Genomic DNA, 13,708 nt, shown 5'->3' on the forward strand with positions numbered 1-13,708 from the left:
CGGAAGGGGGTCTGAGGGTTTGGCCGAGTGATCAGGAGCCCACACGGGGCAAATTGGGGCCTGATCTGATGGGTAGGTGTGCTAGGGGGTGACAGGAGGTGATTGATGGGTGTCTCAAGGTGTGATTAGAGGGGGGAATGGATGCAAGCAATGCACTGGCGAGGTGATCAGGGCTGGGGTCTGAGGGCATTCTGAGGGTGTGGGCGGGTGATTGAGTGCCCTAGGGGCAGATAGGGGTCTAATCTGATAGGTAGCAGTGACAGGGGGTGATTGATGGGTAATTAGTGGGTGTTTAGGGTAGAGAATAGATGGAAACACTGCGCTTGGGTGGTGATCTGATGTCGGATCTGCGGGCGATCTATTGGTGTGGGTGGGTGATCAGTTTGCCCGCAAGGGGCAGGTTAGGGGCTGATTGATGGGTGGCAGTGACAGGGGGTGATTGATGGGTGGCAGTGACAGGGGGTGATTGATGGGTGGCAGTGACAGGGGGTGATTGATGGGTGATTGATAGGTGATTGACAGGTAATCAGTGGGTTATTACAGGGGAGAACAGATGTAAATATTGCACTGGCGAATTGATAAGGGGGGGTCTGAGGGCAATCTGAGCGTGTAGGCGGGCGATTGGGTGCCCGCAAGGGGCAGATTAGGGTCTTATCTGATAGGTAACAGTGACAGGTGGTGATAGGGAGTGATTGATGGGTGATTGATGGGTAATTAGTGGGTGTTTAGAGGAGAGAATAGATGGAAACACTGCGCTTGGGTGGTGATCTGATGTCGGATCTGCGGGCGATCTATTGGTGTGGGTGGGTGATCAGATTGCCCGCAAGGGGCAGGTTAGGGGCTGATTGTTGGGTGGCAGTGACAGGGGGTGATTGATGGGTGATAGGTGATTGGCAGGTGATTGACAGGTGATCAGTGGGTTATTACAGGGAAGGACAGATGTAATTAATGCACTGGCGAATTGATAAGGGGGGGGGGTGGTCTGAGGGCAATCTGAGCGTGTGGGCGGGTGATTGGGTGCCCGCAAGGGGCAGATTAGGGTCTGATCTGATAGGTAACAGTGACAGGTGGTGATAGGGGGTGATTGATGGGTAATTAGTGGGTGTTTAGAGAAGATAACAGATGTAAACGATACATTTGGGAGGTAATCTGACGGCGGGTTTGCGGGCGATCTAATGGTGTGGGTGGGTGATCAGATTGCCCGCAAGGGGCAGGTTAGGGGCTGATTGATGGGTGGCAGTGACAGGGGGTGACAGGGGGTGATTGATGGGTGATAGGTGATTGGCAGGTGATTGACAGGTGATCAGTGGGTTATTACAGGGAAGAACAGATGTAATTAATGCACTGGTGAATTGATAAGGGGGGGTCAGAGGGCAATCTGAGCGTGTGGGCGGGTGATTGGGTGCCCGCAAGGGGCAGATTAGGGTCTGATCTGATAGGTAACAGTGACAGGTGGTGATAGGGGGTGATTGATGGGTAATTAGTGGGTGTTTAGAGAAGATAACAGATGTAAACGATACATTTGGGAGGTAATCTGACGGCGGGTTTGCGGGCGATCTAATGGTGTGGGTGGGTGATCAGATTGCCCGCAAGGGGCAGGTTAGGGGCTGATTGATGGGTGGCAGTGACAGGGGGTGATTGATGGGTGATAGGTGATTGGCAGGTGATTGACAGGTGATCAGTGGGTTATTACAGGGAAGAACAGATGTAATTAATGCACTGGTGAATTGATAAGGGGGGGTCAGAGGGCAATCTGAGCGTGTGGGCGGGTGATTGGGTGCCCGCAAGGGGCAGATTAGGGTCTGATCTGATAGGTAAAAGTGACAAGTGGTGATAGGGGGTGATTGATGGGTGATTGATGGGTAATTAGTGGGTGTTTAGAGGAGAGAATAGATGTAAACAATGGATTTGGGAGGTGATCTGATGTCGGATCTGTGGGCGATCTATTGGTGTGGGGGGTGATCAGATTGCCCGCAAGGGGCAGGTTAGGGGCTGATTGATGGGTGGCAGTGACAGGGGGTGATTGACGGGTGATTGATGGGTGATTGACGGGTGATTGACAGGTGATTGACAGGTGATTGACAGGTGATCAGGGGGATAGATGCATACAGTAAACAGGGGGGGGGGGTCGGGGGGGGGGGGTCTGGGGAGAATCTGAGGGGTGGGGGGTGATCAGGAGGGGGCAGGGAGCAGGGGGGGGGATAAAAAAAAAATAGCGTTGACAGATAGTGACAGGGAGTGATTGATGGGTGATTAGGGGGGTGATTGGGTGCAAACAGGGGTCTGGGGGGTGGGCAGGGGGGGGGTCTGATGGGTGCTGTGGGCGATCTGGGGCAGGGGGGGGAGAAATCAGTGTGCTTGGGTGCAGACTAGGGTGGCTGCAGCCTGCCCTGGTGGTCCCTCGGACACTGGGACCACCAGGGCAGGAGGCAGCATGTATAATACACTTTGTAAACATTACAAAGTGTATTATACACTTTGTATGCGGCGATCGCGGGGTTAACATCCCGCCGGCGCTTCCGTATAGCCGGCGGGATGTTGCGGCGAGCGAGCGGTGACAGGCGCCGGCGGAGGATCGCGTCACGGATGACGCGATCGCTCCGCCCATGCCCTTAAATGGACCGCCGCCTCTGTGGGTGAGGCCGTCCTGCAGGGCTCCACTTCCCCGCCGCCCCTGTGTAGTGGGCGGTCGGGAAGTGGTTAACTTTTCTACTGAATCTGCTTCAAGATATTTTCAAACCTTATCAAACCTCACCAATAAAATACTTTTAAAGCTTCCATCAAGCAAGACATTATTCAAAATTAGTTTGATAATACCCTTTACATCATTTTTTAGTACTTTTTCAATTGCTAAGTACTTTTTCAATGAGATAAAAAATGATCTCAATTGGCGAAAGCTCAAAAGAAAAGTTAATTAGATATGGGCCAGTGGTCCTTATTCAATTCCATTTTGTCATAGGGGATAGAAAATAGGCTTTTAGGCATGGGAGCTTCAAGGGCCTTATGCAACTCACTATTTCTCCTCAGTTTTCTCCTAGGAGATCATTTTTCATCTTCAGTTTAATATAACTTTTCAGCACTCTCCAATTGAATAAGTACCAAAAGTATTATTATTCAATATTTTCGAACAATATATTACTGAATATTTTGAGTATTTTATTGTTTGCTAGTTGCTTGAAATGCATTTTATTGATGTGGTGTGAAATGATCACTTAAAAGAATACTTTGGAAAAAAGTAAATTGAGTTCCCATATGCAATTAACCTTTTGTCCTGAATTTTTGCCAAGGTAATATTTTCACTGTCGATATAATATTGACAGCACTTTTTAACCTACTTTTTGGTACTTTTTAAATTGCAGAGTGCTAAAAAAGAGAAACTTAGGAGAAAAATTAAATTGAATAAGGGTCGTGTGTTTTTAGGTTATATTTAGCATGGAGCCCAACCTGGCTAGAGGTTGAAGAGGCGTGGTCTAAGTTAAAGCGTATGCTTGTCTGAAAAGGTAAGCTTTGTGGGAGCATTTAAAGATTCAAAGTTTTGAGAGTGACGGATGCGTTTTGGAAGGAGATTCCAGAGGAGGGATGAAGCTCATGAGAAATGCGAGGAGGTGATCCTAGAGGAGGACACACGAAGGCTGTGAGCTGAGCAGAGATTGTGGTTAGCTCTGTGTCTGGAAACTAGTGAAGAGATGTATGAGTTTACAGCAAAAACTTCAGACAAACAGTTATATACAGAGTTGAATTTAAATAAATGAGAACACTTTCTGAAGACTTTTAAATTATATACAGTCTATTCTTGAGAATTGTAGACTGCACAACCAATAGCCTGATCTGGCTTTTCTCCTGAGAAAACATTCTACTCCTGATATCTTTTTTTTTTCCTTCTAAGTTACCCTGATCCCCATAACCTATCCTTATTTCTAACTATACCTTCTACCTTCTATCAATGCTTACTGAACCTGTCAATATTTGGGCTGCTGTTATTAGTTATGTTACCAGTGGTGTATTTTCCATGCTGCAGACACACCTCCTGTAAGGAAGCTCACAGTGTAATGCTGGGAATACACTATGAGATTTTTCAGCAGATATACTGTACGATCGATTTTCCAATCGCTTTTCTGATCGATTTTCAGATAGTTTTGCTGATTGATTTCCATTCCCTTCTATGAGAAATCGATCAGAAAAACGATTGAAAATCAGATCGGACATGTCGGAAATTATCTATGAAACTATCTATCTGCCAAAAAATCTCATGGTGTATTCCCAGCATAAGACTGGCAGGATAGAATTACTCCACCCCCTACCTAGCCTAAAGGTGGCCTCACACCACATATTTTTTTTCCATTCAAGAATTAAAGTCATTCTTTTTCTGATTTATTTTTTAACATTTACCAATGTTTCACACATATGTTCAGTTTTTCCCCAATTATGAATTTTTTTTTGAAATTCTCAAAAATATTGCTTGGGTCTATGAATTAAGACATTGACTATCTACTTTACACCAGTCGGTTTTCATAAAAATTGAGCAGAAAAATCCTGATATTCCTGAAAAAAACAGGAAAAATGTATTCAGATTTCTCACATAAATAAAAAAAAGCTTTCGATTTGTGTACAACCAATCGTTTTGATCAAATTGCCATAAAATAGGATAATTTCACTGTATCGTGTGTGGCCACCTTAAAGGGAACTCGAGACAAAACTCGTGTTCAGAAACACATACTTACCTAAGGAGAGGGAAGCCTCTGAAACCGAATGAAGCTTCTCTCGCTGTCCTCTGGTCCCCCATTGCCGCTCATGGATCCTCTGATGGAGGACATATTTCTCTTCTAGCGCAAGGGTGGCCTTGCTGCAGCCACGCAAGCACAGTCATGCCTGTGTAGTAGCATGGAGCGGCTTGTGCATGAGCAGCTCTGGCTTAATGCACAGGTCCAGCCATACTTGCACAGACACACTATGCCATGCTGGTGCTTGAAGGGGAGCACGGCCCCGATCAGATTACCGACAAGCTCTTGTCGGTAATCTTTGGAGGGTCCATGCTCAATGACAGGGGACCAGAGGACAGCGAAGGAAGCCTCACTAGGATCCAGAGGATTCCTTCCGCATAGCTAAGTATATGATTACAGAATACAGAATGAGGCAATTACAGTAGCCTTATATAAAATACATTTCTATTGTAATTATTTAAATGATGCAATTCTTCTTTAAATAAGTGCTTAACGTGCATGGCAATATCATTAAGCAGTAAAGAAAATTATACATGCAACATATTAATATATCCTGAAAGTAAGCAGAAGCTTGCCTGAAATTGTGGAGCCTAATGACTAAAGAGTACATGAAAGCAGTTTTAATACATTCCTCTGCCAAAGCCCCTGGGCAGTTCCTTCACAGTTTTCTAATAAAACGGCTTGATGCAAGATGGAAATGTGCTTCCAGAGGGCCTTTGTTCATCAAAGTAAAAAAAAGTTTGATGCCTGAAATTCTGTCCTGCGTGTGTTGCGAGCATTTATTATTCTTTATTACCAGCAAAATGATATTGTAACACAGCACTGGTCTTTAGGGAGAACTTCATCTTGACATGCAGAATGAAAGTGAGAGACTGCATATAACCAGCCATTCACTTGATAAAGAAGAATTATATGACACAAGGGTGGCTATTAACCAAACAGGCGAGGACACAATGTTATTATATGGGCATGACTCATGAAAATGTCTTAAGGAAACTCGCTACTTGAATAATAAACTCCATATTATAGCACTTTAATTCACTGACGACTCTTAAAGTCCACCTGTCCTCCACACATAATGAGCTTGGCTGCGCTGCATTACATCCTCTATAACGTTTGGGTACAGTGGCACCTCGATGATCAAATCTGCAAGACTGTGAATAAACATCTTGTATGTACAGTCAGAATCAGATGGTGTTTGGTGATGGTGGTTTGTCGTTACCAAACAATTCATTTATCAATTTGTTTCCCTACGATAACAAATGTATTGATCATTTCATCAATCAACTAATTCATGATAATGTTTAGCCTGAAAATTCACAGAACAACCCAAAGTTCACAGAAATTCTCAGAGAATTACTTTTTTCCTATGTTGCTGTCATTTACATTAGGTTGTAAAAATCAGACAGATCTGATTGATTTTGGGTTATGCCATCTCCGCATGGGAGCTTCTCAGTATTTTCTTTATTCTTTACAAAAAACACTCCCTGGAAGGGATCAATGCATTTTCACATTATTTTGGCAGTTGGACTGAACAGCAGGCATTCAGTAGGTGATTTTGCAAATGAAGAAGAACCTGAAAATTGGACTAGTCCAAAACATGTCAGATTTGTCAGATTTTAGCTACCTCCTGTAAGTGACAGCAACATAAGAAAAAAGTCATTTAAATTACATTATAATTTGGGAAACGTGCATCTTACATGGTATGGTCTTTTAACTGTTCAAAAGGCCATTAGATTAACAAACAACAACTCCATAGTGTAAAGGTAGCCATACATCTAGCGATGATGGGCAGATTTGATCAAAAGACAAATCTTTCTCTAATCAAATTTGATTAGTGAGAGATCTGTTGACTGCCAATACACCGCAGGCAGATTCCCAATCAATTGCAAGCTGCAATTGATCAGGAATTGGCTTCGTGACTCCCCATCCAGCCGCCTCGCCAAACTGACGCAGTCTCCCTAATGTTTAATGTCGTGCCCAGTGCATGTTATACATTACCTGTCTGTGGCCGCTGCTTGTCCTCTGCTGTCCTCCATTCTCCATACATGCTCACCACGTAGTTGCCTAGTAATGTGGGAACGTGTGTGACGTGGGGTGCGTATATAGAGAATGGCAGAAGCCTTATTCCAGCGGAGGACAAGCGGCGGCCACGGACAGGTAATGTATAACTTGCACTGGGGGGGACATTAACCATTGGGGGAGCAGCCCCGGGGAATTCATTATGTTTGTCGCTCATCCCAAAATTGCATGCACCTGATCGAGCAAATCGGCCCTACATCTTGCAGCATGTCCGATCGACTAATGTGACCATTTTGGCCAGAAGGTTGCATTGTCGGTCAGGCATGCACTTGGCGGCACAGATTTTCATCCAATTTGATTATAACAATCGAATCAGATGGTCAATTGGCTGCCAAGTCGCCTGATGTATGGCTACCTTAAGAGCTTTGGAATTTTGGTAATCAAAGCTTCGCAGCTGAGTCCTTCTGAGAGATTGTCTCTGTTAAAGTACATGGGGAAATAAAACTTTCCATTACTTTGTCAGCACCATGGACAAGGAATGAACCAGTATATTCAGAACATTGTTTGAAAGAAAAATGTAGTGAGAGGATGATAGAAGTTACCATCTTTCCTGCATTTTTAAATAACTACGAAGTGGTTGGCTGGTATTTTAATATTTTAGACTCAAAACTGTTAGAGTCGCACACCTGGGACAGACATGCAGCCAGTGATTTCATACTTGAGTAAGAACACCTGATCTCCAACCATATGCTGGATGAAACCACATTCTGAGTTAGAAACGTGATGTTTGGGATCAGCAACTATTACAAAGGAACAATGTTGGCAGAAGCCATATTCCTCTCACTGTAGGTTTAGTTTTAAATAAGTCTGAAGTGAGAGAAGCATCTAAGCAGAAATCTCTATTTTCTTGTAGAAATGCCATATATTTGTCTGTCTTGCAGATTTTTTAAGTAACATCTGGGTCATTGACCTGTAACAGGAATGCAACCAGGGAAGTGAGAAACGTGTCCGAGCATGTGACCTGCATAAATGTTCTGGGTCAGTGATATTTGTTTTAAAGGAAATAAAGAAAAGAAATCAGCTTACATATCCCTCTCAGTGGGGGAATTAACTCACATTTCCTAAATAATTATCATCATCATCTCCATCATCATAATCATCATCAGTAGTGGTATTATTGACCTTTTACAGAGTATGATATAAACATTGGTTTGTAACACAAACGCATATATATTACAAATTAATACATAAGGAATCAGAGTAGGACAGCCAAAGTTAGGAAAACAACAAAAGGCATCAAATAATCTGCAGTCTGGCTGGCAGGGAGTCTTTTGTCAGCAGGTGCACAATGAAGGAAGTGGATATCAGTATACAACATTAACTGGATCAGATAATCCTGGTCTGCTGAATCGGTTTCTAAACACTTTTCTCGTTTCTTTCACTAAACTACACCAAGCCTCAGGCATTATGAAATAATATGAAAACCCAAATACATAATTTTGATTTTGATTTTTGGGTGGGAAATGATTTGTTGCCCATGTATACTCCTAAAATAGGCGTAAACAGAAATCTGATCTGAACTCAAAAAATCATATTTAGCTATTTAACTATTTATGTTCAGACTTCCCAGTCCCAACACAATTGGTGTGTATAATCCTGCTACCAATTCCATGATTGGAAGAATGCCTATCTTTGTTTTGAAAGATGGAATTGGGGGCGGGGCAATTAGTTCTATGTGTGTCAGGAAAAAAAATTATCGCTGGTAGTTTTTTATTGATAAACAATATAATATTTACTAACAATAAGTTATTGATAAACATGCTCATTTTTGTTATAAAAATACTTATGTGGCTATAGGATTGAAAATTATTTTTAAACCCTGTTCTCAGTTTTCCTATAACATGCCAGTTAGCAAATGTACAAGATCAGTATATGGATATCCAAATACAACAAACTAAGTTGTCAAGATTGAGTACAGCACACTCAGAAACTATAAGCATCTTTTAACATTAGCCACTAGACAGGCACTGTAAATTCAGCATATTAGCCAACAGTTACAGTACATACATTGAAAAAATTGTCTTTCAACTTTAACCAGTTAAAAAAAAGCCTGGCAACCTCAGATTTGGTAATGGAACCAGATTATTATTTGGTACTCAAAAACTAAACCAAGCAAAGTCCTCCTAACACCGCACCACACACAAGTCCAAGTATAAACAATAAGCTTTATTTGAAAATTGGGTTACACAAGATAAATAAAAACATTTTTAAACCAAAGGTCCAGGTAACACACATGGATCAATAATATAATATATAAATAAATCATCATAAGCCCAACTCCTTCCTCACAATAAAAATATATTGCCCGGTAGAAGCCGCCGAGTGCGGTGAATCGCGACGGCAGGCTCCAGGTCACACTGCCCTTCCTCTTTTTGCATTCTGCTCTGGTGAGTTCTTTTTCTCACATTAGTGGTTTCCATCTTTGGTTCGGCTTGATCACTGTGTCTTTTCAATCATCAACCCTGGGGGTGTCTTTCCTTCCCTCCCTCCTTTTTTCTCCACTTGGTGCACTTTATATTCATTCATTGTTCTCTGATCTACTTTGGTCACTGAATGCACTTTACACTTTTGCACTTTTTTGACAATTGTATCAGTTTATTAGCACTTGGTACTTTATATGACTTTAGATCTCACTGTTGCAATATCTTTTTATTGTGAGGAAGGAGTTAGGCTTATGATGATTTATTTACAGTATATATTATATTATTGATCCATGTGTGTTACCTGGATCTTTGGTTTTAAAATGTTTTTATTTATCTTGTGTAACCCAATTTTCAAATAAAGCGTATTGTTTATACTTGGACTTGCGTGTGGTGCGGGGTTATGAGGACTTTGCTTGGTTTAGTTTTTGTGTAATGGTTATTTTCCTTTTCTACACACACTTTAATTAATTGGTTAATTTAATGAGCTTTCATTTATAATTTGTACTGGTGCTGCCCTTTACTTTTGAGGTATTATTTGGTACTAGCTTATGGCAAGGCGTTGCCCGGGTATGTAATTGGCTGGTGTTGGCTCCGCTCCCTTTTTCTAACCCTAACACACAATTACTCAATTACCTAGTTTGTGAGTTTTGCAGTCTTTGGCATCAGTAATTTGCATTGAAATGAATCAAATCTGATTGGCTGTGGCTCCACCCCTTTTCTGAATTTGAACCCCAGTCACCCAATAACCAGCTGTACCAGGTTTGAGGCTTGTGCCATTAACAGTACAAAAATAGCAGCAATTAAATATTCCCCTTGAAAATCAATAAGTGAATTTTGATTGGCTTTTGTAAGCTCCAGCTACTTTTCTAAATATTAATCCCAGTCACCCAGTGACAAACTGTGCAAAGTTTGAAAACCCAACCACAAACAGTGTAAGAATGGCCGCAGTGTACATTTTCCCAGTGAAATTTGTATTTTGTCTCTGCGCACTGATGACCCAGCGTTGCCTGGGTATGTATTTGGCTGGTGTTGGCTGCACCTACTTTTTCCAACCCTAACACACAATTACTCAATGACCAGGTTTGTGAGCTTTGCGGTCTTTGGCTAGTGTTGGGCGAACAGTGTTCGCCACTGTTCGGGTTCTGCAGAACATCACCCTGTTCGGGTGATGTTCGAGTTCGGCCGAACACCTGACGGTGCTCGGCCAAACCGTTCGGCCACATGGCCGAACTAAGAGCGCATGGCCGAACGTTCCCCGAACGTTCGGCTAGCGCTGTGATTGGCCGAACGGGTCACGTGGTTCGGGCCCGAACGCGCTCTGATTGGCCGAACGGTCACGTGGTTCGGGTAAATAAATACCCGAACCACGTCATATCTCCGCCATTTCTCTGTGGGTTTAGCTTTGGGTAGGCAGGCAGGGTAGTTCGCTCTCCAGCCACGCTAGCCAGGGTCCCCCCCAGTCATTGTGTGTCGCTGCTGGGAACAGTAGTACACCGCTCGCTCAGCCACACTATATATATAGCATTGTTTACTGCCACTGTGTACCTCGCTCAGCCACGCTATATATAGCATTGTGTTTTCTGACACTCTGTGTACACGGCTTAGCCTGACTATATAGCATTGTGTGTACTGCCACTGTGCACCTCGCTCAGCCACGCTATATATAGCATTGTGTTTTCTGACACTCTGTGTACACGGCTCAGCCTGACTATATAGCATTGTGTGTACTGCCACTGTGCACCTCGCTCAGCCACGCTATATATAGCATTGTGTTTTCTGACACTCTGTGTACACGGCTTAGCCTGACTATATAGCATTGTGTGTACTGCCACTGTGCACCTCGCTCAGCCACGCTATATATAGCATTGTGTTTACTGCCACTCTGTGCACACCGCTCAGCCAGACTATATACCATTGTTTACTGACACTCTGTGTACACCGCTCAGCCAGACTATATACCATTGTTTACTGACACTCTGTGTACACGGCTCAGCCTGACTATATAGCATTGTGTGTACTGCCACTGTGTACCTCGCTCAGCCACGCTATATATAGCATTGTTTACTGACACTCTGTGTACACGGGTCAGCCAGACTATATAGCATTGTGTGTACTGCCACTCTGTGTACACGGCTCAGCCAGACTATATATCATTGTGTGTACTGCCACTCTGTGTACACCGCTCAGCCAGACTATATAGCATTGTGTGTACTGCCACTCTGTGTACACCGCTCAGCCAGACTATATAGCATTGTGTGTACTGCCACTCTGTGTACACCGCTCAGCCAGACTATATAGCATTGTGTGTACTGCCACTCTGTGTACACCGCTCAGCCAGACTATATAGCATTGTGTGTACTGCCACTCTGTGTACACCGCTCAGCCAGACTATATACCATTGTTTACTGACACTCTGTGTACACCGCTCAGCCAGACTATATAGCATTGTTTACTGACACTGTGTGTACACCGCTCAGCCAGACTATATAGCATTGTGTGTACTGCCACTGTGTATCTCGCTCAGCCACGCTATATATAGCATTGTTTACTGACACTCTGTGTACACGGCTCAGCCAGACTATATAGCATTGTGTGTACTGCCACTCTGTGTACACCGCTCAGCCAGACTATATAGCATTGTGTGTACTGCCACTCTGTGTACACCGCTCAGCCAGACTATATAGCATTGTGTTTACTTCCACTCTGTGTCTGCTGGGCCTGGGAACAGTAGTACACCGCTCACCTGCCACTGTATAGCATTGTGCTCTGTGTCGCTGCTGGGAATAGTGGTACACCGCTCACCCGCCACTGTATAGCATTGTGCTCTGTGTCGCTGCTGGGAATAGTGGTACTGTATAGCATTTCTGTACTGCCACTGTACTGCTGCCAGTCAGCGTGTACTGTAAGGATAAGTGAAATGAGGAAGAAATCCGGTGAAAGAGGAAGGGGCAAGGGAAGAGGTGTTTCCCCTGACGGTTCACGTACAGGCCACAGGGGAGCACCCAAGAAAACCCACTCAATACCGCCCATGTTGTCCAGGACAACAACCCTCACAGATCCAATAGAACAGGACCAGATAATTACTTGGATGACCTCTCAAGCGTCCAGCAGTGGGTTAAGCAGCACCAGCACATCACGCACGAGGTCCGAGTCCTCAGCCAGTTACAAGGAGCCAGTGGGCACAAAGCTGACACAACCGGCAGCGACACCACGCACACAACTGCCAGATAACCAGTCCGATGAATTACCTCAGGACACAATGGGGTATTCGCAGGAGCTATTCCCAGCCCAACAAACTTCCACCTTTCAAAGGTCAATGGAGGATTGAACCACTTATCTTTATTACATTTATGACTGCATGGCGGTACAAAGCATGCTATCCGCATGCTTCTTGTCCTCATGCAAGGCCTGGGTTGTTGTGTCTCACAAAGCGTGGCCTTCTCCTCCTGCGCCTCCTCCTGTTCCATCACGTGTGCTGCTGCTGGGTTAGCGTTGCCGGTCCCTGTTTATGGAACCTCTTATCTTTATTACATTTATGACTGCATGGCGGTACAAAGCATGCTATCCGCACGCTTCTTGTCCTCATGCAAGGCCTGGGTTGTTGTGTCTCACAAAGCGTGGCCTTCTCCTCCTGCGCCTCCTCCTGTTCCATCACGTCTGCTGCTGCTGGGTTAGCGTTGCCGCGTGGTCCCTGTTTATTGAACCACTTATCTTTATTACATTTATGACTGCATGGCGGTACAAAGCATGCTATCCGCACGCTTCTTGTCCTCATGCAAGGCCTGGGTTGTTGTGTCTCACAAAGCGTGGCCTTCTCCTCCTGCGCCACCCTCCTCCTGTTCCATCACGTGTGCTGCTGCTGGGTTAGCGTTACCGGTCCCTTTTCCTGGAACCTCTTATATGTATTACATTTATGACTGCATGCCGACAAAAAGCATGTTACCTGTGCAAAGAAAACAGACATTTCCCGCATTTAAAAGACAGTTTTCCCTTTGAAACTTTAAAATCGATTTTCTCAAAAACTATAAGCTCTTTTTGCTAAAAATTTTTTTTCTCTTGTACCCACTCCCAAGGTGCACATACCCTGTAAATTTGGGGTATGTAGCATGTAAGGAGGCTTTACAAAGCACAAAAGTTCGGGTCCCCATTGACTTCCATTATGTTCGGAGTTCGGGTCAAACACCCGAACATCGCGGCCATGTTCGGCCTGTTCGGCCCGAACCCGAACATCTAGATGTTCGCCCAACACTATCTTTGGCATCAATAATTTGCATTGAAATGAAACAAATGTGATTTGCTGCAGTTTACATTTTCCCAGTGAAATTTGTATTTGCCTATGCCCACCTTTTGGTTATGGGATAACAAGTATCCTATATGTTAATCCAGGTAATGTACTATGTGTGTGTGCCAAATTTCATTCAAATCCATTCAGCCATTGTTGCATGATCGAGTAACAAACATCCAAACGTTCGCATTTATAAT

General features: G+C 43.9%; 1 protein-coding gene across 5 annotated transcripts in view; it reads left to right on the plus strand.

Moving 5' to 3' along the window:
• The window catches only part of WSCD2 (WSC domain containing 2), a 493,571-nt gene that overhangs the window by 197,469 nt on the left and 282,394 nt on the right, over positions 1-13,708 (plus strand). The window contains exon 1 of one of the 5 annotated variants that reach the window (XM_068245964.1): positions 7,710-7,781. The exons of the other annotated variants lie outside the window; for them this stretch is intronic. The gene's annotated coding sequence lies outside the window, so the exon portion shown is untranslated. Of the gene's footprint in view, positions 1-7,709; positions 7,782-13,708 lie in introns of those variants that run through there. 5 annotated transcript variants of the gene reach the window in all.

Source organism: Hyperolius riggenbachi, chromosome 1 (genome assembly GCF_040937935.1).
Source record: "Hyperolius riggenbachi isolate aHypRig1 chromosome 1, aHypRig1.pri, whole genome shotgun sequence".
Lineage (NCBI taxonomy): Eukaryota > Metazoa > Chordata > Amphibia > Anura > Hyperoliidae > Hyperolius > Hyperolius riggenbachi.